Source organism: Carcharhinus amblyrhynchos, chromosome 3 (assembly GCF_965287045.1).
Source record: "Carcharhinus amblyrhynchos chromosome 3, sCarAmb.v2.hapA, whole genome shotgun sequence".
Classification (NCBI taxonomy): domain Eukaryota; kingdom Metazoa; phylum Chordata; class Chondrichthyes; order Carcharhiniformes; family Carcharhinidae; genus Carcharhinus; species Carcharhinus amblyrhynchos.
In genome coordinates this window covers 7344843-7368202 of record NC_137326.1, presented here as the reverse complement: position 1 = coordinate 7368202, position 23360 = coordinate 7344843, and the positions used below count along the sequence as shown (strand labels likewise).

Sequence of the window (23360 nt, the reverse complement as noted above, 5' to 3'; positions counted from 1 at the left end):
CTGATGTTCAAATATGGCGCCGGGACCTTTGAACCCATCTACTGAGAGCAGACGGACGAATCAGCTGCCGGTTTGCCAGGAGAGTAGGGAGGGGAAGTCAGCCGTGAATAATTATTGGAGGTTCTGAGTTCTGAATTTGGCCCGGGATCCGGGAGTTCTGGGATTCTGGTCTCCAGAGCCACCCGCCACCGCACTCAGTCTCAAAATGGCAGAATTCCAACTAATATATTTCCAAGTCAGGATGGTGTGTGGCTTGGAGGAGGATTTGCAGGCGGTGGTGTTCTCATGTGCCCACTGCCTTTGTCCTTCTAGATGGTAGAGGTTAAGGGTTTGGAAAGACCCACTGAAGGAGCCTTGGTGAATTGCTGCAGTGCACCTTGTAGATGGTACACACGGCTGCCACTGTACATCTGTGATGGAGAGAGGAGATGTTTAAGGTGGCGGATTGGGTGCTGATTAAGCGGTGCTGTTTTGTCCTGGATGGTGTCAAGTGTTTTGAGCGTTGTTGGAGCTGCACTCATCACGAGGTGGCACGGTGGCACAGTGGTTAGCACTGCTGCCCCGCAGCGTCAGGGACCCGGGTTCCAATCCAGCTTTGGGTGACTGTGCGGAGTTTGCACGTTCTGCGTGGGTTTCCTCCGGGTGCTGCGGTTTCCTCCAACAGTCCAAAGGTGTGCAGGTTAGGTGGATTGACCACACTAAACCGCCCCCAAGCATCAGGGAATTAGTAGGGTAAATGCATGGCGTTACGGGGATACGGCCTGGGTGAGATCCTCCTGATGTGTGTCTTGTAAATGGTGGATAGGCTTCCATCAGGAGCTGAGTTGCTTATTGTGAGAATGGATGATTTAAAAAAAAATATTTGTAGGAAATATTGTGTTATTCAGTAAAGATGGCCGTGTGTGTTTAAGAGAATTATCTGGGAGGTTTAAAAGATACAGGTTTATGCATTTGTAATTAGATATAATGGTGGATTTGAGATGAAACAGGTTCAATCTAACATCTGAATATTTTAGAAATGTTGAGAGTTTCTTCGAATAACAAAGGGAAGTCAGACCCGACGAGCAACATTTTGCATCTTACAGGAAGAGCCAAATGGCCTCCTCCTGCTCCTATCTTCTATGTTTCAGGTGAATAGAAAAGGGAATATTACATTTTAAAGACCCCAAAAAGGCAGAGACAAAATAGAAACATGAAAAAGATTTTTGCACATTCTCCCCGTGTCTGCGTGGGTTTCCCCCGGGTGCTCCCACATTCCAAAGACGTGCTGGGTAGGTGGATTGACCATGCTAAATTGCCCTTTAGTGTCAGGGAGGCCTAGCTAAGATAAATGCATGGGGTTATGGGGATAGGACCTGGATGGGATTATGTTTGGTGCAGATTTGATGGGCCGAATGGCCTCCTTCTGCACTGTAGGGATTCTATGATTCTATATTCGGAAGGATTTAAATTTCAAAGAGGTTTGAGAACGATGGAATCCGAAATGAATGGGGCGTGGGGGGAGGGGGCACAGTGTGGGGAAGGTATTTTAGAGTTATTGCGGAGAGCTTTGTGTTGGCTGGGAAGGTCATTGACAATTCACTGATGGCTGGGCCTAAAGGCAAGGTCGCCATAGTCCCAGATTACCATAGGCAACTCTCCCCTTTGAGGGGGCGGGGGAGAGCTGACTGGTGATGATTTAACCTGAGGATCACCACATCTTGGGCAGCACGGTGGAACAGTGGTTAGTTCCACTGCCTCACAGCGCCAGGGTCCCGGGTTCAATTCTGGCCTCAGGTCATTTTTCTGTGTGGAGTTTACACATTCTCCCCATGTCTGCGCAAGTTTCCTCCGGGTGCTCTGGTTTTCTCCCACAGTTCAAGGAACTGCGGGTTAGGCTGATTGTCTCTGTGGCGCAATCGGTTAGCGCGTTCGGCTGTTAACCGTAAAGGTTGGTGGTTCGAGCCCACCCAGGGACGGTTGTTTGTTTTTGATAAGAGAGGGGATTAAGGGTTATGGGGAGAGGGCCGGAAAGTGGAACTGAGCCACGGCAGATCAGCCATGATCTTATTGAATGGCGGGGCAGGCTCGAAGGGCCAGATGGCCTACTCGTGCTCCTATTTCTTATGTTCTTATGTTCATGCTGAAGTGCCCCTAGTGTCAGGAGGACCCACTAGAGTAAATGCATGGGGTTATGGGGATAGGGCCTGGGTGGGATTGTGGCCAGTACAGACCCAATGGGCTGAATGGCCTCCATCTGCACAGTAGGATTCTATGATTCTAAGACAGGGCCTTTGTGAATAACCTCAGCTGGTAAGGGAATTGGTTGGGTCTAGGACACTGGGATCCAGTGCAGCGATGTTCCGTGTGGAGGACTGATCTTGAACAACCCACGACCAGCACCAGTGGCGACTGGATGTGGCGGAGCTTTGATCTGATCCATTTGCTGTGGGACCACTCAGTCTATCGCTCGATGCTTCTGCCAATTAGCACGCACGTCGTCCTGGTTGTCTCTTCATCAGGTTCAGCAGCTTTTTGGTGGGCCTGGTACAGCTCCTGGCATGTTCTCCTCCTCTCATCTTTGCAACAGAGTTGGTCTGCTGGTTTGGTGGGGATGATGGAGGGAGAGATATGCTGCGGCACCAAACTTTAACTGGTGGTTGAATACAATTCTGTTGCTGCCAATGGCTCACGTTATTCCGTAGATGCTCAGTTTTTAAGGTGCTAGATCGGTTCTGTCTCTGTCCCATTTGGCATGCTGTAGGGTCATAAAATTGGGGCCCTGGAACACTAATTTGTTTGTTTCCAGTACAATGTCTCCATCTTTAAAAAAATACATTCGACGGACATGGGTGTTACTGGCTGGCCAGCATTTATTGCCCATCCCTCGTTGTCCTTGAGAAGGTGGTGGTGAGCTGCTTTTTTGAATCGCTGCAGTCCACGTGCTGTGGGTTGACCCACAATGCTGTTAGGAAGGGACTTTGGCCCAGCACTTGCGAGAGAACGGCGATATATTTCCAGGTCAGGACGGTGAGTGGCTTGGAGGGGAACTTGTAGGTGGTGGTGTTCTGCTGCCCTTGTCCTTCTACTTGGAAGTTGTTGTGAGTTTGGAAGATGCTGCCTAAGGATCTTTGGTGAATTGCTGTGAAGTGCATCTTGTGAAGACAAAAGTTTACTTCCAGAAGGACTGTGCCCTGATCACTCCTACCTGTCGTGGACAGAAATGGATAGATTGGTGAAGAGAAGGTCACATAAATCTCTCCATTTGGTTCTTTTGCCTGCTGCCATAGACCCAACCTGTCAGATATCTCCCTTAGCTTCACCTAACGACAGGTCACAGGGCTCTTTGAAAGGTTAATTCTGTTTCTTTCTCGTCACAAATGCTGTTAGACCTGCCAAACAACAACTATTGCCAACTCTGCTTAATTGGTCTACCACATCCCAAACCTTTGACAATCCACCCTTTTTGTTTGTCAAACAAAAACAGAAAATGCTAGAAAAAACTCAGCAGCATTGGTGGAGAGAGAAATTTGGCTGGAATCCTCTGGTTTAGCATCCCCATATTGATGTCAGCCAGAATGGGGGAAATTGGCACTCAACCAAATCTCCAGTCACTGAGGCGGAACTGGAAAATCCCACAGGCAAGTCAGAGAATTCCAGCCAAGGTCAGCGAGTTCCGACCAATGTTTCAAGTCCACACGACTCTTCTCCAGGGCACTGGAAAAGTCACGTTGGAAACATTGGGCGGGATTTTACAGCCTCGCTCGGGCGAGACTGGAAATTCCTGCCCAAGGTCAACAGAGATTTCCATTGCCGGATCCTCACCCGCTCCGATTCCGTGGCGGGCAAAGTGGCGGAGTTCCAGCCATTAACTCTGTTTCTCTCTCTCCACAGATGCTACCAGATCTGCTGAATTTTTCCAGCATTTTCTGTTTCTGTTTCCGCTTCCCGACTTAACTTGCTTTTATTTTTGTTTGTTCAGTTCTCTTGCCGGTGAACTGCAAGACAAGAGATATTGAGGGAAGGTGGGTGCATGAACTGAGAGAGATTGTGCCAGCATGAAGTGTGAGAAATGGGACTGGATCAGTGAGTGGAAAATAACACTCTTTAAGTTATTCTTTCACAGGATGTGGGCGTCACTGACTAGGCCCTGCGTTTACTGTTCATCCCTAATTGCCCTAAGAAAGTGGTGATTAATGAGCCATCCTTTTAAACTGTTGCAATCCATGTGGTAATCCCCCTAATCTACACACCTTGGTGCAATTTACCATGGCCAATCAACCTAACCAGCACATCATTCAGACTGTGGGAGGAAACCGGAGCAAACCCACGCAGACATGGGGAGAATGTGCAAACTCCACACAGACAGTGACCCAAGGCCAGAACAAGGCTGCCACGAGTGTCTAGTTTTTCAGTGAGCTTCTGGAAGTTTCTACAATAGAAACTAAGGGCAGGATTTTGCGGCTTCGCTCAGGCAAGACCAGAAATTCTCGCCAGAGGTCGACGTATATTTCCTTTGTCCGCCCCTCGCCTGCTCCAATTCTGTGGTGGCAGAGTTCCGGTGTAGATGTCTTCTTATGATCCGTCTCCACTCATCCCTGCCACACAGCTCCCGACCTCATTTGGCCCAAACATGGACACAAGAGCTGAACTCCAGAGGTGAGGTGAGACTTGACATCAAGGCAGCATTTTACTCAGTGTGGCATCAAGGAGTCCTGAGCAAAACTGGAGCCAATGGGAATCGGGGAAACTCTCCATTGCTTAGAGTCATGTCTGGCAGAGAGGAAGATGGTTCTGGCTGTTGGAGATCAATTATCTCAGTCACAGGACATCAGTATCCTGAGGACCTCCTGTTGTGTCTTATCTCCAACCATCTTCAGCTGCTTCATCAATGACATTCCTCCCTAAAGTCGAAAATGGGATTGTTTGCTGATGACTGCACTATTTCAGCACCATTGGCAACCCTTCAGATACTAAAGCAGTCCATGTCCAAATGCAACAAGATCTGGGCAACATTCAGGCTTGGGCTAATGTGTGGCACAAATGTTACTTGCCACTTAACTGCCAGGCAATGACCATTTCCATAAGAGCAGAGCTACATTCAATGGTGTTACTGCCACTGAATCCCCCGCATTCAGCATCCTGGGAGTTACTGTTAACCAGAAACACAATCAGATTCGCCACATAAACACAGTGGCTACAACAGCAGGTCACAGGCTACAGCAAATAACACACCTCCTGATTTCCCAGACCCTGCCCATCATCAATAAGGCACCAAATCAAGAGTGTGATAGAATACCTGCCTGGATGAGTGCAGCTCCAACAACACTCAAGAAGCTTGACGCCATCCGGGATAAAGCAGCCCCGCTTGATTGGCACCACATTTACAAACATCCACTCCCTCCACCACCCACGCTCAGTAGCAGCAGTGTGTATTATCCACAAGATCCACTGCAGCAATTCACCAAAGATCCTTAGACAGCACCTTCCAAACCCACGACCACTTCCATCTAGAAGGACAAGGGCAGCAGATACATGGGAACACCAGCAAGTTCCCTCCAAGCCACTCACCATCCTGATTTGGAAATATATCGGCTGTTCCTTTGCAGTCGCTGGGTCAAAATCCTCTAAAGCCCTCCCTAAGGGCATTGTGGGTCAACCCACAGCACGTGGACTGCAGCGATTCAAGAAGGCAGCTCACCACCACCTTCTCAAGGGGCAATTAGGGATGGGCAATAAATGCTGGACAGCCAGCGACGCCCATGTCCCACGAATGAATAAAATAAAATGGAGGTAGTAATTGATATGTCAATAGTTAAGATCATCGACTGATTGTCATTTTATTGGTATCAACCTTACCCAATACTGGCAGCAATCTGAAAACAGGTTCAGCCAATAAAACTCAGGCAAGTTTGAGTTTGAAGGTTTTTCGGTGGATTCTGGGGAAGTCTCGTTGGAAAGTCCCTTAATCTGGCAGACGCACACTTCCTCTTCAGGGTGAGTGACCTGACAAGTATTGGGTTGTGATGTTGGCGAGGCACCTCATGAGTTTGGGATTTAACACTCGGGAGGAGAGAACGTTCAAAGATCTGACTGTAACACTACATTCTGCTCTCTCTCCCTTCCTTCTCGATGAACAGTATGCTTTGTCTGTATAGCGTGAGAGAAACAATACTTTTCACTGGATACGAATGCATGTGACAACAATAAAATCAGATGAAAAATCACCTTTGAACTGAACAATCTCTGATAGGCTCCCGACCAGTCGCCCAAAGACAGAAACAAAAACCAGAATGTCAAAAATGAAAATCTTGTCTAACCGACCCTGTGCCTATTGAAAAGGCAGAAAGGACAAGGAGAGGGCATTTGAAAATTTTAAATGTTATCTCTGAAATTGAGCAGAACCATTGCTGGCAACAAGAAACCGAGGAGGCGATAACCTGTTTTATCTCAGCCGTAAATGACAACTCCCAACCCTGAACGTTGTGCCAATGATAAAATCCAGAATATTCCGTGGAGCCAGATCACGGGGAGCCCATAAACGATAAAGAGAAAACTAATCTTCACTGAGATGGCAATTTGAGTGTTGATTTGGGGCAATATAGGGAGGCCGTGGATTAGTGGTATTGTCATTGGATTAATAATCCAGAGACCCAGGGTCGCGCTCCGGGGACCCGGATTTGAATCCCACCATGGCAGATGGTGAAATCTGATTCCAATAGGAATCTGACGTGGAATCATCCTGTCCTGCCCGCTACGCTTCCTGTGGCAGGTGGGATAGGACGACGAGAAGGTCTGTTAACCTTGGGTGGGACACCCCAATCTTGGGGCGAGCGTGACCGGAAAATCCCGCACTTGGAATTTAAAGTCTAAAGATGATACTATAAAAATGATCATGGATTATTGTAAAATCTCATCTGGTTCACTAAAGGAAATCTGACATTCCTTCTTGCAAGCTGTGCCCAGCAAACCTTCTATCTTTTACTCCCATTCTATGCTTCTAAAACTTTATTCTACCTCTTTTAAACTCTCTAACAATGCCTTAATTCATTAAAGTTGATCTTTCTCTACACCCTAGCTATGACTGTAACACTACATTCTCCACTCTCTCCTTTCTTTCTTTAAGAATGGTATGCTTTATCTGTATAGCGCGCAAAAAACAATGCTTTTCACTGTACACTAATACAGAGAATCATAGAATCCTACAGTGCAGAAGGAGGCCATTCGGCCCATCAAGTCTGCACCAACTACAATCCCACCCAGGCCCTATTCCCTGAATCACATATTTACCCTCCTAATCCCGCTGATACAAGGGGCAATTTAGCATGGCCAATCAACCTAACCCACACATCTTTGGACTGTGGGAGGAAACCGGAGCGACACACAGGGGGAACATGCAAACTCCACACATTTCCCTGGGGCCAGAGTCGAACCCAGGTCCCTGGTGCTGTGAGGCAGCAGTGCTAACCCACTGTGCCACCACAATAATGCACGTGACGATAGTAAATCAGATCAAATCTCAGTTGGCTGTACGGCTGGGCAGTGATGCAGAGCAACACCAGCACTGCAGGTTCAATTCCCATACTGACTGAGGTTATTATTGAAGGCTTTGCCTTCTCAACCTTGCCTCTCGCCTGAGGTGTGATGATCCCCAGGTTAAATCGCCACCAATCAGCTCTCTCCCTCATGGGGGACAGCAGCCTGTGATCATCTGGGACTTTATCTTTGCCTGGTCTGGCCTACGTGTAACTCCAGATCCACAGCAATGTAGCTGATTTTTAAATGCCCCCCGAAATAGCCTAGGAAGCCACTACAAAAAAAAAGAATGCCTCGCACTGACCTGGGCAAAGCCAGCCCCGTCAACCCGCTGGGGGCTTGTCCCAAAATTGGGAGTGCTGTCCCACAGAATACTCAATCAACAGCCTGACATAGCCAAGCTGTCAGAATCATTCCTTACGGATAATGTCCCAGACCCAAACCAGGGATTCATCAGCAGAGGTGGCATGCGGTCAGGAGTCCTGAGCCCATCCCATCAGATCACACTTGGGGCTGATTACCCCATAATCACCACACACACACACCGCGTGCCCCCCCCCTCCCCCACTGCCCCTATCTCCCCAGCTGCTGAATCAACACTCCTCCATGTTGAACACTCCTTGAAGGAAAGACAGAGTGTGCAAGCGTGCAGAATGTATTCTGGGTGGGGAACTTCAGTGTCGACCACCAAGAGTGGCTGGGTAATTCCATCACAGACTGAGTTGGCCAAGTCCTCAAGGGCAAAGCTGCTGGGATGGGACAGCGACAGGTGATGAGGGAACCAACAAGAGGGGAAAACATACTCCGACCTCACCAGCCCACCTGCCATAGATACACCCGTCCACGACAGTGTCAGTAAGAGTGGCCACCGCAGTCCTTGTGGAGACAAAGTCCTGCCTTCACACCGAGGATACCTTCCATTGTGTTATGTGGCACCATCACCGTGCTATATAGGATAGATGTCAAATCTAGCAATTCAAGACAGGGCATCCATGAGGCGCTGTGGGCCATCAGCAGCAGCACAATTGCACTCAACCACATCTCCCACTCTGCCATTCCCACCGAGCCAGAGGATCAACATTAATTCAATGAAGAGGGCAGGAGCGAGTGCCCAGGAGCAGTACCTGCCATTCTGAAAAAGGTATCAACCTGGTGAAGCTACAACACAGGACTACTTGTGTGCCAAACAGTGTATGTGGCAAGTAATACACAGAGTTACGGGATCCCTCAAAGGGTCAGATGGCAGCTCTGCAGTCCTGTCACATCCAACGCTGAATAGTGGTGGACAATTAAACAACTCACTGGAGGAGGAGGCTGCACAAATATCCCCATCCTCAGTGATGGAGGAGCCCAGCACATCAGTGCAAAAGATAAGGCTGAAATAGTCGCAGCGTTCTTCAACCAGAAGTGCCAAATGGATGATCCATCTTGGCCTCCTCTGGAGGTCCCCAGCATCTCAGATGCTTGTCTCCAGCCAGTTCGATTCACTCCATGTGATATCAAGAAACAGTTGGAAGCACTGGATACTACAAAGGCAATGGGCCCTGATAATATTCTGGCAATAGTACCGAAGACTTGAGCTCCACAACTTGCCACTCCCCGAGCGAAGATCTTCCAGTACAGTTACAACACTGGCATCGACCCAGCAATGTGGAAAATTGCCCAGGTCCGTCCTGTACACAAACTGGACAAATCCAACTGGCCAATTACCACCCCATCAGGTCACTCTCGATCATCAGTAAAGGGGGTCACCAACAGCGTAACCAAAAGTCAATTACTCAGCGATAACCTGCTCAGAGACACCCAGTTTGGGTTTCGCCAGGCTCCTGACCTCATTACAGCTTTGGTCCAAACATGGACAAAAGAGCTGAACTCCAGGGGTGAGGTGAGAACGACTGCCCTTGACATCAAGGCAGGATTTGACCAAATGTGGCATCAAGGAGTTGTAGCAAAACTGGAGTAAATGGGAATCAGGGGAAAACTCTCGGCTGGTTGGAGTCATACCTGGAAGATAGGAGGGTGGCTGTGGTGATTGGAGGTCAATCATCTCAGTTCCAGGACATCTCTGCAGGAGTTCCTCAGGGTAGTGTCTGAGGCCCAACCTTCTTCAGCTGCTTTGTCAATGACCTTCCCTCCATTGTGCTCGATATTCAGCACTGGGTTAACCCGTTCCCTCAATTTAAATATTGGTAAGACCAAAGCAATTGTCATTAGTTTCCATGACAAAATCTTCTTGACATCAACTCCCTCCATCTCCACGGCAACTGTCCGGCGCTGAACCAGACTGCTTATAATTTACCGGGAGATAAACTTTCAAGCAGACGTCCAATACACCCATGACCGGCCTCCCATATTCCAACCTCCGTAAACACGGGATCGTCCCAGCCTCCGCTGCCTGGGTATCACCCTGGAGAAAGTCCCATTCACCTACCAAGGTTCCCAATAAAGCAACTCCTCAATTTTATAACTCACAGCCTTATTTTCAAATCCCGCCCATGCTTCCTCCAGGAAATGCTCACTCCTCTAATTCTGGTTTCCTCAGCACCCGACTTTACTCGCTCCAACACTGGTGGCCGTGCCTTCAGCTGTCTGGCCCCAATTCCCTCCCTAAACCTCTGTGTCTCTCAGTCTCTCTCTCTTCTCCTTCTCTAAGATGCTCCTTCAAACCGACCTCTTTGACCAAGTTTTTAGTCCCAATATTCCCTTGCGTGGCGCAGTGTCCAAATGAGCTTTATTTCTGTGCAGCACCTTGGAACATGAGGCCTCAGAGTGGCAACCACCAGCAGAGGGGCTGGATTGGAAGGGAGGGAGGGAAGGATGGCGATGTCCGATCAGGAGCTTGTTGGAGGGGGAAGAGGGGATTTGGTCAGGAGGGAGAGAGGGTCAGGCCGGGAGGGGGCCAGGGATGCGTTGGAGCTCGGGGTTGGGGTGGTGGGGGGGAGTTGGAGTCGAGCTTGACTAGGAAGGTGGTGTCTGACTGGGCTGCACCAGGGTGTGTGCCTGTGTGGGGTTCTCATAGAATCATCATCATAGAATCCCTACAATGCACAAGGAGACCATTCAGCCCATCGAGTCTGCACCTACAAGCAATCCACCCAGGCCCTATCCTGTAACCCTACATATTTACCCCACTAATCCCTCTAACCTACACATTCCAGGACACTAAGGAACAATTTAACATGGCCAATTAGCCTAACCCGCATATTTTTGGACAGTGGGAGGAAATTTGAGCACCCGTAGAAAACCCACGCAGACATGGGGAGAATGTGCAAACTCCATACAGACAGTGACCCAAGCTGGGAATCGAATCCAGGTCCCTGGCGCTGTGAGGCAGCAGTGCCAACCACTGTGTCACCGTGCCGCCCAAGGGAGAGTTGTGGAGGTGTCCCATGGGGGGCTCAGTCTGAGTGTTTTAAATAGTTACACTGAAGTTGGAAGTTCTTTTTTCCTTTCTAACTCTTTCAGAGTAACCAAGACTGTAAAACTGACAGAAGCATTCAAAGTTAGCGATTTAAACTGGATCAATCTAGCAATTGTCCAGGGGGAGTTACTGCTTTCTGAGAAATTGCCGGGAAAACCCATACCTGGGAATCTCCCAGAGGGATCCCCCAGCATGACCTTTGTGACTGATGCTGTTAAAGGTGCTATACAAATACAAGTTGTTGTTGTCTTGAATACAGTCAGCTGTTTTAAATGACAACCACCTTTCAATCCAATCCCTTGCGATGTTATAAGACAGTGTGGCCTTCTCCACTACCCAATGGAACTTCATCAAGGCAAATCCACACTGCTGGCACTGGGTCCACGTTTCCATCCTGGTGTGTGTATCCTGTGCAGGTACCAGTATGGGAAAGACAATGCAGTATTTGTGACATGTTCCACCAAACACACAGAGCTTGCACACAGCGGCAGGCTCCTACAGTGGCAGCTGCATAACCAACAGACTAGTTTTTGCACTATTGGTTGGGGGACAATTCCGAAGATAGTACCAACAAGAAGTACCCTACCCCCATCCCACCCCCCCCCCTCCCAGTTCCTGTCTGAATTTTGACCTCAGGATCCTTTTCTATCCAACTGAGAGTTTCACTTTAATGATGCGTCTACAAGTTTTCTCAAGATGACATCAGAGTGAGGCAATTTCTTGCAAGCTGTGCCCAGCATAAGACATAGGAGCAGAATTAGGCCACTCAGCCCATCGAGTCTGCTCTGCCATTCAATCATGGCTGATATTTTTCTCATCCCCATTCTCCTGCCTTTTCCCCATAACCCCTGATCCCCTTATTAATCAAGAACCTATCTATCTCTGTCTTAAAGACACTCAATGACCTGGTCTCCACAGCCTTCTTCAGCAAAGAATTTCACAGATTCACCACCCTCTGGCTGAAGAAATTCCTCCTCATCTCTGTTTTAAAAGATCGACCCTTTAGCCTGAGGTTGTGCCCCCGGTTCTAGTTTTTCCTACCAGTGGAAACATCCTCTCCACGTCCATTCTATCCAAGCCTCGCAATATCCTGTAAGTTTCACTAAGATGCCCCCTCATCCTTCTAAACTCCAACGAGTACAGATCCAGAGTCCTCAGATGACAAGCTCTTCATTCCAGGGATCATTCTTGTGAATATCCTCGGGACCCTTTCCCAGGCCAGCATATCCTTCCTTAGATATGGGGCCCAAAATTGCATACCTCCTAATTCTACCTTTTATTGTCATTCTATGCTTCTAAAAGCTTCATTCTAACTCTTTTAATCTCTCTAACAAAGCTCTATGACTCTCAGCAACCTTTACATATGCACCACAGAAAGCATTCTTTCTGGTTGTATCACAGCTTGGTATGACTCCTGCTCTGCTCAAGAATGCAAGAAACTACAAAGAGTTGTGAATGGAGCCTAGTCCATCACGCAAACCAGCCTCCCGCTGCCTCGGAAAAGCAGCCAGTATAATTAAGGACCCCACGCACCCCGGACATTCTCTCTTCCACTTCTTTCCATCAGGAAAAAGATACAAAAGTCTTGAGGTCACGTACCGACCGACTCAAGAACAGCTTCTTCCCTGCTGCCATCAGACTTTTGAACGCACCTACCTCGTACTAAGTTGACCTTTCTGGCCTCGGGTAACTGTGTGGAGTTTGCATGTTCTCCCTGTGTCTCGCTCCAGTTTCCTCCCACAGTCCAAAGACGTGTGGGTTAGGTTGATTGGCTGTGCTAAATTGCCCCTTGTATCAGTGGGATTAGGAGGGTATATATGTGGTAAATATGAGGGTAAATTCAGGGAGTAGGGCCTGGGTGGGATTATAGTCAGAGCAGACTCGATGGGCCGAATGGCCTACTTCTGCACTGTAGGATTCTATGATTCTCTACACCCTAGCTATGACTGTAACACTACATTCTGCGCTCTCTTCTTTCTTTCTCTATGAACGGTATGCTTTGTTTGTATAGCGTGCAAGAAATAACACCTTTCACTTTATACTAATACACGTGACAATAATAAATCAAATCAAAATCGGCGCTGTGCTGGACTGTCTGAGCTCATGGTTTCGGGGTGGGTCCCGCTGATTCTGTAGTGAGATTGCTTGGGCGGCACAGTGGTTAGCTGCTGTCCTTGCCCAGTCTGGCCTACACGTGACTACAGACCCACAACAATATGGCTGAGTCTTAAGTGCCCTCTGAAATGGCCGGGCAACCCACTCAGATCAAGGGGCAATTAGGGATGGGCAACAAATGCCAAAGATGCCCACATCCCATGGAAGAATAAGAGGGAAACCGTGAATCCTGGTGGTTATTCGGTCTAGAGTCCTGTACTAATAATGAAACTGTGATTAGGGAATTGAAAGTAGGTTTTGATCCTGGGGGTGCGGTGGGGGGAGGGGGAGGGGAGGGTGGAGGGGAATGGTGGTGAGGTCACAGTATTGTCATTGGACAAGGAATTGAGCATTACTACAGCAACTGAGGGAATTTAAATCCAATTAATTAATAATCCTGAATTGAAAACTAATCTCAGTGTTGGTGAGCATGAGGACCATCATCGATTGGCGGCACGGTGGTTAGCACTGCTGCCTCACAGCGCCAGGGACACAGGTTTAATTCCCGGCTTGGGTCACTGTCTGTGTGGAGTTTGCACGTTCTCCCCGTGTCTGCATGGGTTTCCTCCGGGTGCTTCGGTTTCCTCCCACACGCCAAAGATGCGCAGGTTAGGTTGACTGGCCGTGCTAAATTGACCCGTGAGTCAGGGGGATCAGCTAGGGTACATATTTGAGGTTATGGGAATAGGGCCATGCTACATTGCACCTTAATGTCAGGTGACCAGCTGGGGTAAATCCGCGGGGTTATGGGAATAAAGCCTGTGTGGGATTGTGATCGGTGCAGACTCAATGGGCCGAGTGGCCTCCTTCTGCACTGCAGGGATTCTATGGGATTGTCAGAAAAACCCATCTGGTTCACTAATGTCCTTCAGGGAGGGAAATCTGCCATCCTTACCCGGTCTGGCCTACACATGACTCCAGAGCCACAGCAATGTGGTTGTTTCTTAAATGCCCTCCGAAATGGTCAAGTGAGACACTCAGTTCAAGGGCAACAGATGCTGCACTTGCCCCTAACACCCACATCCAAGGAAAAAGATAAAGAAAAACAACCTCCCTCATTAATAAGAAAAATATTTATCATAATCTGAGCCTCAATTTTAAGCTATTATAAAGTAGGGAATTGTGAGCATTTATACCTAAACATTGCTGTCTGATTCCTTCCATAGTTTAATTCTCATTGGATGTAGACTTCACCGGCAAAGGAAGACTTTGTTGTCCCCTAATTGCCCTTGTACTGAACATTTCAGAAAGGCAGTTTTCATAGAATCCCTGCAGTGCAAAAGGAGGCCACTCGGCCCATTGAGTCTGCACTGATAACAATCCCACACGGGCCTTATTCCCATAAACCCCATGGATTTACCTCAGCTAATCACCTGACATTAAGGGGCAACACAGCATGGCCAATCCACCGAACCTGCACATCTTCGGACTGTGGCAGGAAACCGGAGCACCCGGAGGAAACCCAGGCAGATACGGGGAGAACGTGCAAACTCCACACAGACAGTGACCCGAGCTGGGAATCGAACCCGGGTCCCTGGCGCTGTGAGGAAATTATGACAGGGTTCTGACCCTGGGGGGGTGGGGGGGGCACAGTTTTCACCAGAGCAAAGAAGCTGAGGCATGGCATGGTTTCTGCCAGGGATTCTGCCCCCTCTACACCCCTCCCCAAACACACACCAAGACATCCCGAGTCTGTGCCAGACCTGGGGGGACTGTAGGGTCTGTGTGGGTAGGTGGCAGAAAGTTATGAAACAGAAAGCAAGCAAGCAAACAAAATAATCCTCCACCCCCACACAAGGGAGCAGTTTGTCTGGAGACATTTATTCTCAACACTCACTGGAACAGCCCACAGGCTGGATTCTCCAGGCTATTTTAAGTGGAGCTTTTGTATGGACGGCTAAATTGTTTTAATATCTCTGCTTGCTATCAAAACACATATTAGAAATTCATCTTCCTCCTTGCCCTTCCTGCAGTCCCACACATTTGCCCTCAGAGAACTTTTAAACAGGACTGGGAACTCTCCAGCTCAGTTGCACAGATGTTAAGTCTTTACCTTGGCAATGCTGCAGAGTGCTGCCTCTTGGAATGGGCACCTCTCTCTCTCTCTCTCTCTAGGTGCAATCTGCCCAACAGCCCAGGGTTAGCTGAAACTTTCCCTTCTGCAAGGGATCAGGTTCTTCTCTGGTTCCTATTTTCTGTCGCACTTGTAGTCCATAAGTGCTACCAAGAATAAGCTCTGGACGGAAACACTTCCCTTTCCTGACGAGTCCTGCTTGTGTGATCTGCAGTCCTGTTAACCCATCATGAGGCTGGGAACATCAATCCCCCCTCTCTGGCCAACTCTGCATGTGCAACACATTGGTGAACCGTGGCTCCGGAACCTTCTGCAGCAGAATCTCTCTCCATTTAACCCTCTCTGTTAATGAATTCCCCTCAACTACCCCCCCCATTTCCCTCAAAAGCACAAACCAATTTCACTTTCCTCTTACTCCGATAGTTATATTTGATTTGATTTATTATTGTCGCATGTATTGGTTTGCGGTGAAAAGTGTTGTTTCTTGCGTGCTATACGGACAAAGCATACCGTTCATAGAGAAGGAAACGCGAGTCAAAGAGTCGTAGAGGTTTACAGCACGGAAACAGACCCTTCGGCCCAACTTGTCCATGCTGTCCTTTTTTTTTAACCCCAAAGCTACTCCCAGTTGCCAGATTTTGGGCCATATCCCTCTACACTCATCTTACCCATGTAACTATCTAAACACTTTTTAAAATTGTACCTGCCTCTACTACTATCACTGGCAGCTCATTCCAGACACTCATCCCTCTGTGTGTGAAGATATGGCCCTTTTGTATCTCTCCCCTCTCATCTTAAACCTATGCCCTCTAGTTTTTGACTCCCCTATCTTTGGGAAAGGATGTTAATTATCTAGCTGACCTGTGCCCCTCATTATTTTATAGACCTCTACAAGAACAGCCCTAAGCCTCCTATGCTCCAGAGGAAAAAGTCCCAGTCTACCCAGCCTCTCCTTATAACTCAAACCATCAAGTCCTGGCAGCATCGTAGTAAATCTTTCCTGCACTCTTTCTAGTTTAATAATATCCTTTCCATAATAGGGCAACCAGAACTGAACATAGTACTCCAAGTGTGGCCTTACCAATGTCTTGTACAACTTCAACAAGACGTCCCAACTCCTGTATTCAATGTTCTGACTGATGAAACCAAGCATGCCGAATGCCTTCTTCACCATTCTGTCCATCTGTAACTCCACTTTCCAGGAGCTATGAACCTGTATCCTTAGATCTCTTTGTTCCATAACTCTCCCCAACAGCGTACCAGAGGGAGTGCAGAATGTTGTGTTACAGTCATAGCTAGGGTACAGAGAAAGATCAGCTTAAGTTAGGTCGGTCCTCTCAAAAGTCTGACAGCAGGAAAGAAGCTGTTCTTGAATCAGTTGGTACGTGACCTTAGACTTTTGCATCTTTTTTCCAACAAAAGAAGGTGGAAGAGAGAATGTCCAGGGTGCGTGGGATCCTTAGTTATACTGGCTGCTTTGCTGAGGCAGCGGGAAGTGTAGACAGAGTCAGTGAATGGGAGGCTGGTTTGAGTGATGGATTGGGCTACATTCACGACCCTTTGTAGTTTCTTGTGGTCTTGGGCAGAGCAGGAGCCCATACCAAGCTGTGATACAAACAGAAAGAATGCTTTCTATGGTGCATCTTTGAAAGTTGGTGAGAGTCAGAGCTGACATGCCAAATTTCCTTAATCTTCTGAGAAAGTAGAGGTGTTGGTGGGCTTTCTTAACAATAGTGTCAGCATGGGGGGGATCAGAACAGGTGATCTGGACACCTAAAAACTTGAAGCTTTCGACTATTTCTATTTCATCCCCGTCGATGCAGACAGGAACCTGTCCTCCTCTATTCTTCTTGAAGTCGATGACAATGTCCTCCGTTTTGTTGACATTAAGGGTTATATCAATGGGAAGAGGATAACGAATGAAAAGTGTTGGCCCCATTCGGGATTAAGCGGGGGGGAATCTGTGGGTGAAAATTATGAGGGGCATAGACAGAGTTCCCCTTAGTTGAGGGGTCAGTCACGAGAGGACATAGGTTCAAGGTGAGGGGGCAGGCGGTGCAGGGGGGGAGTGGGGGTGATCTTATAGAGGTGTATAAGATCAAGAGAGGCTTGGATAGGTTGAATGCACTGTCTTTTTCCCAGGGTTGGGGAAATCGAGAACTAGAGGGCAGAGGTTTAAACTAAGAGTGGGGGGGAAAGGATTAATGGGAACCTGAGCTTTTTTACACAGAGGGTGATACGTGTGTGGAATGAGCTGCCAGAGGAAGAGGTTGAGGCTGGGACATCGACAAAAATTTAAATGGTATTTGGACAGGTACATGGACATAGCAAAAGGTTTGGAGGGATAAAATATTTATTAGTCACAAGTAAGGCTTACATTAACACTGCAATGAAGTTACTGTGAAATTCCCTTAGTTGCCGCAGTCTGGCAACTGTTTGGGTCAATGCACCCGAACCAGCACGTCTTTCAGACTGTGGGAGGGAATTGGAGCACCCAGAGGAAACCCACGCAGACACGGGTAGAATGTACAATCTCCACACAGACAGTGGCCCAAGCCAGGAATCAAACCTGGGTCTCTGGTGCTGTGAAGCAGCAGTGTTAACCACTGTGCCACCAAATGGCAAACGGGGAGAGCTTAGATGGGCTTTTTGGTTGGCATGGGCCAGTTTGTCTCCATGCCATTGATTCTCTGATTCTACCCAGAGGGTGGTGACGGTCTGGAATGTGCTGCCTGGGAGGGCGGTGGAGGTAGGGTGTCTCACATCCTTTAAAAAGTACCTGGATGAGCACTTGGCACGTTGTAACATTCAGGGCTATGGGCCAAGTGCTGGTAGATGGGATTAGGTGAAAGGTCAGGTGTTTCTTGTGTGTCGTTGCAGACCCAATGGGCCGAAGGGCCTCTCCTGCACTGCATGATTTGTTAATTCCAGGACTTCAATGCAAGCCTGCCACTGGCAGTGCAGCACTGAGGGAGTGCAGCACTGTTGGAGCTGCTGTCTTTCAGGTGAGGCCCTAAATTGACGCCTTGCCTGCCTTCTCAGGCTGGTATTGACGATCCCAGGCCAGTATGTTGAAGGGGAGCAGGGAAGCGGTCCCCGGTGTCCTCCCCAATATTTATTCCTCTCTCAGCCTCAAATATACAGAGTACTCTGGTCATTACCACATTGCTGTTTGTGGGAGAATGCTGTGTACAAATTGTCTGCTGTTTGTCCTGTATTACACCAGTGAGCACACGTGAGAAGCATTTCATTGATTGTAGAGAACTTTCGGGTGTTTGTGAAAGGCGCTATATGAATGTAAATCTTTCACCTCTTCACGCCAGTCACCTTGCTCCCCCCCCACCCCCCCCCTTCCTCACTGGGCTTATCCCTCTCTCAGTGAGATCCACTTTATCCTCCCTACCTCGGAAAACCCTTCCACCTTTGGCCAAACTTTCATCTCCCCCTTCCTTGTCCCACAAGGTGGAGTGTGCTGCCCCCTTTTGCTCGTGTTTAATTTACAACAATATGAAAGGCCACGTTCTGAACTCGGTGTTAACTCAGCGGAGGCCGGTGGTGGGGCCCGGGTTGGGGGCTACATGTGGCCCATCTGCATTCTGAGTGCGGCCCCCACCAGACATTTTGCTGACCGTTGCCCAGGCGTAGGGTTGCCACCTGGGTGGCCTTTTTTCTTACCGATGTGACTGATTCACACTGAAGGCAGTGGCCAGTGAAGTGAGGTGCGTGCTGGTTGCTCACAACATTGACTGTGAGAGCCGGGCGCTCCCTCTGCACTCAAAGCGTAAATATTTATTTTGTTTTTACCACTTGAAATTGATGACAGTTCTATTGATGATCGAGCATTTTCTATAACTCACTGTGAAATATTCGGCGTGTATTAAGTGTGTTTAATCTTATTCATGGGGTCGCGGTTAGTGAACAAGCCCCGTTTCCATCTCGCGGCCCACCCAGAAGAAGGAGGACTACCCTACGTGTCCCCACTCACCGGCCGAGGCTGCCCACTGCCAGCAGATTGTCTCCACTGCAAGGTGTTAAATGGCCACAAGATGGCAGCAGATGACCAACAATAAAAGCACTCCAGCCACTTCCATCAAGAGCGGATTTCCAACTCTGGGAGAAGGTGAGAATTGGGAGCAGGAGTCGGCCATCTGGCCCCTCCAGCCTGCTCCGCTATTCCATAAGGTCATGGCTGATCTTTGTGTGGACTTACCTGCCCGCTCACCATAACCCTTAGTTCCTGCACTGTTCAAAAATGTATCTATCCTTGCCTTAAAAAACATTCAATGAGGTAGCCTCAACTGCTTCTCCGGGCAGGGAATTCCACAGATTCACAACCCTTTGTGTGAAGAAGTTCCTCCTCAACTCAGTCCGAAATCTGCTTTCCCTTATTTTGAGGCTATGCCCCCTAGTTCTAGTTTCATTCCCCAGTGGAAATAACTTTCCTCCGCCTATCTTATCTATTCCCTTCATAATCTTATATGTTTCTATAAGATCTCCCCTCATTCTTCTGAATTCCAATGAGTATAGCCCCAGTCTACTCAGTCCCTCCTCATAAGCCAACCCTCTCAACTCTGGAATCAACCTAGTGAGTCTCCTCGGCACCCCCTCCAGTGCCAGTATATCCTTTCTCAAGTGAAGAGACCAAAACTGTACACAGTACTCCAGGTGTGGCCTCACCAGCACCTTATACAGTGGAGGGCGTCCCAGTCAGTGTAACGAGGGAGAAGCTATGGAGATGGGAAACGGGGACAGAACTGCACTAAGCGGGAGATCGCAAGGCGGATGTTAAGACCCTGAAGGATAGGAGAGAGGCAGTAGACAGCTGGTGGAACAGGGAAGCTTCAGTGATGAACTTTAGTCTGAGGGAACTGGGCTGATGACAGTCTGGACTTTGCTACTTTCTCAGGCCAGGGAAGTGGTTTCTATAAAGAGAAAGATGGCATTTATCACTTGTTCTAGTTTGTTCCGCACACATGAGGATGGTCTCAACTGGGATCTGGGATTCATGTCACACTATCTGTAACCCCTACGACTTGCCTGGGCTTGCAAAATCTCACTAACTGTCCTGTCTGGAGACAACACACATCTCTTTAACCTGGGCTTAACCCTCTCTCCACTCACATTGCCTGTACCTGTAAAGACTTGATTACCTGTTAAGACTCACATTCCAACCATTATCTTGTAATTGAGTTTGCATCTGTATATGCCCTATTTGTGAACTCAACTCCCACTCACCTGATGAAGGGGCAGCGCTCCGAAAGCTCGTGCTACCAAATAAACCTGTTGGACTTTATCCTGGTGTTGTGAGTCTTCTTCCCCGGAAGGGTCAGGGGTTTTAGTTCAGTCGGTGCAGGCCTGGAGGGCCGAAGGGCCTGTTCCTGTGCTGTAATTTTCTTTGTACTTACTGTGCCCACTCCAGTCCAACACCGGCACCCCCACGTCATGTTCTATTTGGCTATTTTCCAAACCACAAAACAAAAGCTTCCTTTACTGCGGCTAAATGATTTTGATTTGATTTGATTTATTACTGTCACATGTGTTACTGTATAGCGTCTTGCACGCTATACAGACAAAGCATACTGTTTGTAGAGAAGGAAATGGGAGAGTGCAGAATGTAGCTTTACAGTCATAGCTAGAGTGTAGAGAAAGAAAGATCAACTTAATGGCAAGGTAGGTCCATTCAAAAGTCTGATGGCAACAGGGAAGAAACTGTTTATGAGTCAGTTGGTACATGACTTTTGTATCTTTTCCTGATGGAAGAAGGTGGAAGAGAGAATGTCAGGGGGGTGCAGGGCCCTTGATTATCCTGGCTGCTTTTCCGATGCAGCAGGAAGTGTAGATAGTGTCAACGGATGGGAGGCTGGTTTGCGTGATGGATTGGGCTACATTTTGTAGTTTCCTGCGGTCTTGGGCAGAGTAGGAGCCCATACCAAACTATGATACGACCAGGAAGAATGCTGTCTATGGTGCATCTGTAAAAGTTGGTGAGAGATGTAGCGGACATGCCAAATTTCCTTAGTCGTTTGAGAAAGTAGTGGCGTTTCTAAAGTCTAGTGTTGGCGTGGGGAGACCAGGACAGGTTGTTGGAGATCTGGACATGCCCCAAAGTGCTTCACAAGCGCCTCATCAAATGCTACTTGACATTGAAGCAGACATTTGGACGGCTGGCGGGCAGTCTGGTCAAAGAGGTCGCAATGTTTAAGGGCAGTGAGGTGAAGCTTATAGAAGAAGCTCCATATCTGGCATCCAAACTGGAGTGACTAAAATGGGGACTGCTCAAGAGGTCAGAGGTGGAGGGGCTCAGGATTCAACTCAACATTGATAGAAACATAGAAAACAGAAGCAGCAGCAGGCCATTTGGCCCTTCGAGCTTGCTCCACCCATTTATTTTGATTCAATATCCTGATCCTGCCTTCCTCCACCATATTCCTTGATCCTTTGAGCCTCAAGACTTATAGAAATCATGGAGAATGAAAGGGAACAGTCAAGGTCCAACACTAACTTTAATAACAACAGCAATAATTAAACAATCCAGGAGGTAATTACATGCAAAGAGCCCTCGACAGCACCTCCTGAATCTATGGCCATCTAGAAGATGCAGATACATGAGAATACCACCGCCTGCTAGTTCCCCTCCAAGCCACTCACCACCCTGACTTGGAAATGTATCGGCCGTTCCTTCACTGTTGCTGGGTCAAAATCCTGGAACACCCTCCCTAACAGGACTGAGGGTGTACCTGCACCACAGGGACTGTGGCAGGTTCACAAAGAAGGTTCACTACCACCTTCTCAAGAGCAATTATGGATGGAATATAAATGCCACCTTGCTATCCACAGCCACACTCCATCAGCGAATTAATAAAATAAGTACGCTCTCTCCCTTCCAGCATCCCATTTAATTCAATTTGATTTTTGATTGCCACATGTATTAATATACAGTGAAAAGTATTGTTTCTTGCGCCTTATACAGACAAAACATACCATTCACAGAGAAGGAAAGGAAATAATGCAGAATGTAATATCGCAGTCATAGCTAGGGTGTAGAGAAAGATCAACTTAATGCGAGGTAGGTCCATTCAAAAGTCTGACAGCAGCAGGGAAGAAGCTGTCCTTGAGTCGGTTGGTATGTGACCTCAGACTTTTGTATCTTTTTCCTGATGGAAGAAAGTGGAAGAGAGAATGTCCGGGGTGCGTGGGGTCCTTAATTAGGCTGGCTGCTTTTCCGAGGCAGCGGGAAGTGTAGACAGAGTCAATGGATGGGAGGCTGGTTTGCGTGATGGACTGGGCTACATTTACGACCCTTTGTAGTTCCTTGTGGTCTTGGGCAGAGCAGGAGCCCGTACCAAGCTGTGATATAACCAGAAAGAATGCTTTCTATGATGCATCTGTAAAAGTTGGTGAGAGTCATAGCTGACATGCCAAATTTTCTTTGTCTTCTGAGAAAGTAAAGGCGTTGGTGGCTTTCTTAACTATAGTATCGGCATGGGGGGACCAGGACAGATTGTTGGTGATCTGGACAGCAGAAGTTCTCCTCTACCTCCCCTATTGCAAGATTCACCACAAGCTCCCAGATTGTAGCATTTCAGTATCAAACATAATGCATTGTCATATTTCACTTCCCTCCCTTGTGTCTGGAGAGTTGTCACAGTTAAGATCCACAGCTCATCCAAGTGGTTATCCCGAGACGTTCACCTCTCAGCTAGGCCTGACCAGAGCTGAACTATGAGGACCTCACAGTTGAATAGATTTCCATCTTAGAACCATGGAACTCATAACTTCATAAGACATAGGAGCTGTATTAGGCCATTCGGCCCTCAATTCTGCTCTGCCATTCGATCATGGCTGATGTGGTCCTCATCCCCATTTTCCTGCCTTCTCCCCATAACCCTTCAACCCATTACCAATTAAAAATCTGTCTAACTCCTCCTTAAATTTACTCACTGTCCCAGCATCCACTGCACTTTTGGGTAGTGAATTCCACAGATTCACAACCCTTTGGGAGAAGTGGTTTCTCCTCAACTCTGTTTTAAATTTGTTGCCCCTTATCCTAAGATTATGACATCTCGTCCTAGGATGTCCCACAAGAGGAAGCATCCGCTCCACATCTACTTTATCCAGACCTTTTATCATCTTGGATACCCCAATTTGACCTCCCCTCATTCTTCTAAATTCCAGAGAGTATCGGCCTAAACTGTT

The 23360-nt window shown here is 48.0% G+C and overlaps 1 non-coding gene across 1 annotated transcript; it reads left to right on the top strand.

Annotated features, from left to right (window-relative positions):
• Positions 1–1883: 1883 nt before the first annotated feature.
• trnan-guu (transfer RNA asparagine (anticodon GUU)) lies at positions 1884–1958 on the top strand. Its single transcript has one exon. It is a non-coding gene; the product is annotated as a tRNA-Asn (tRNA).
• The last annotated feature ends 21402 nt before the right edge of the window (positions 1959–23360 follow it).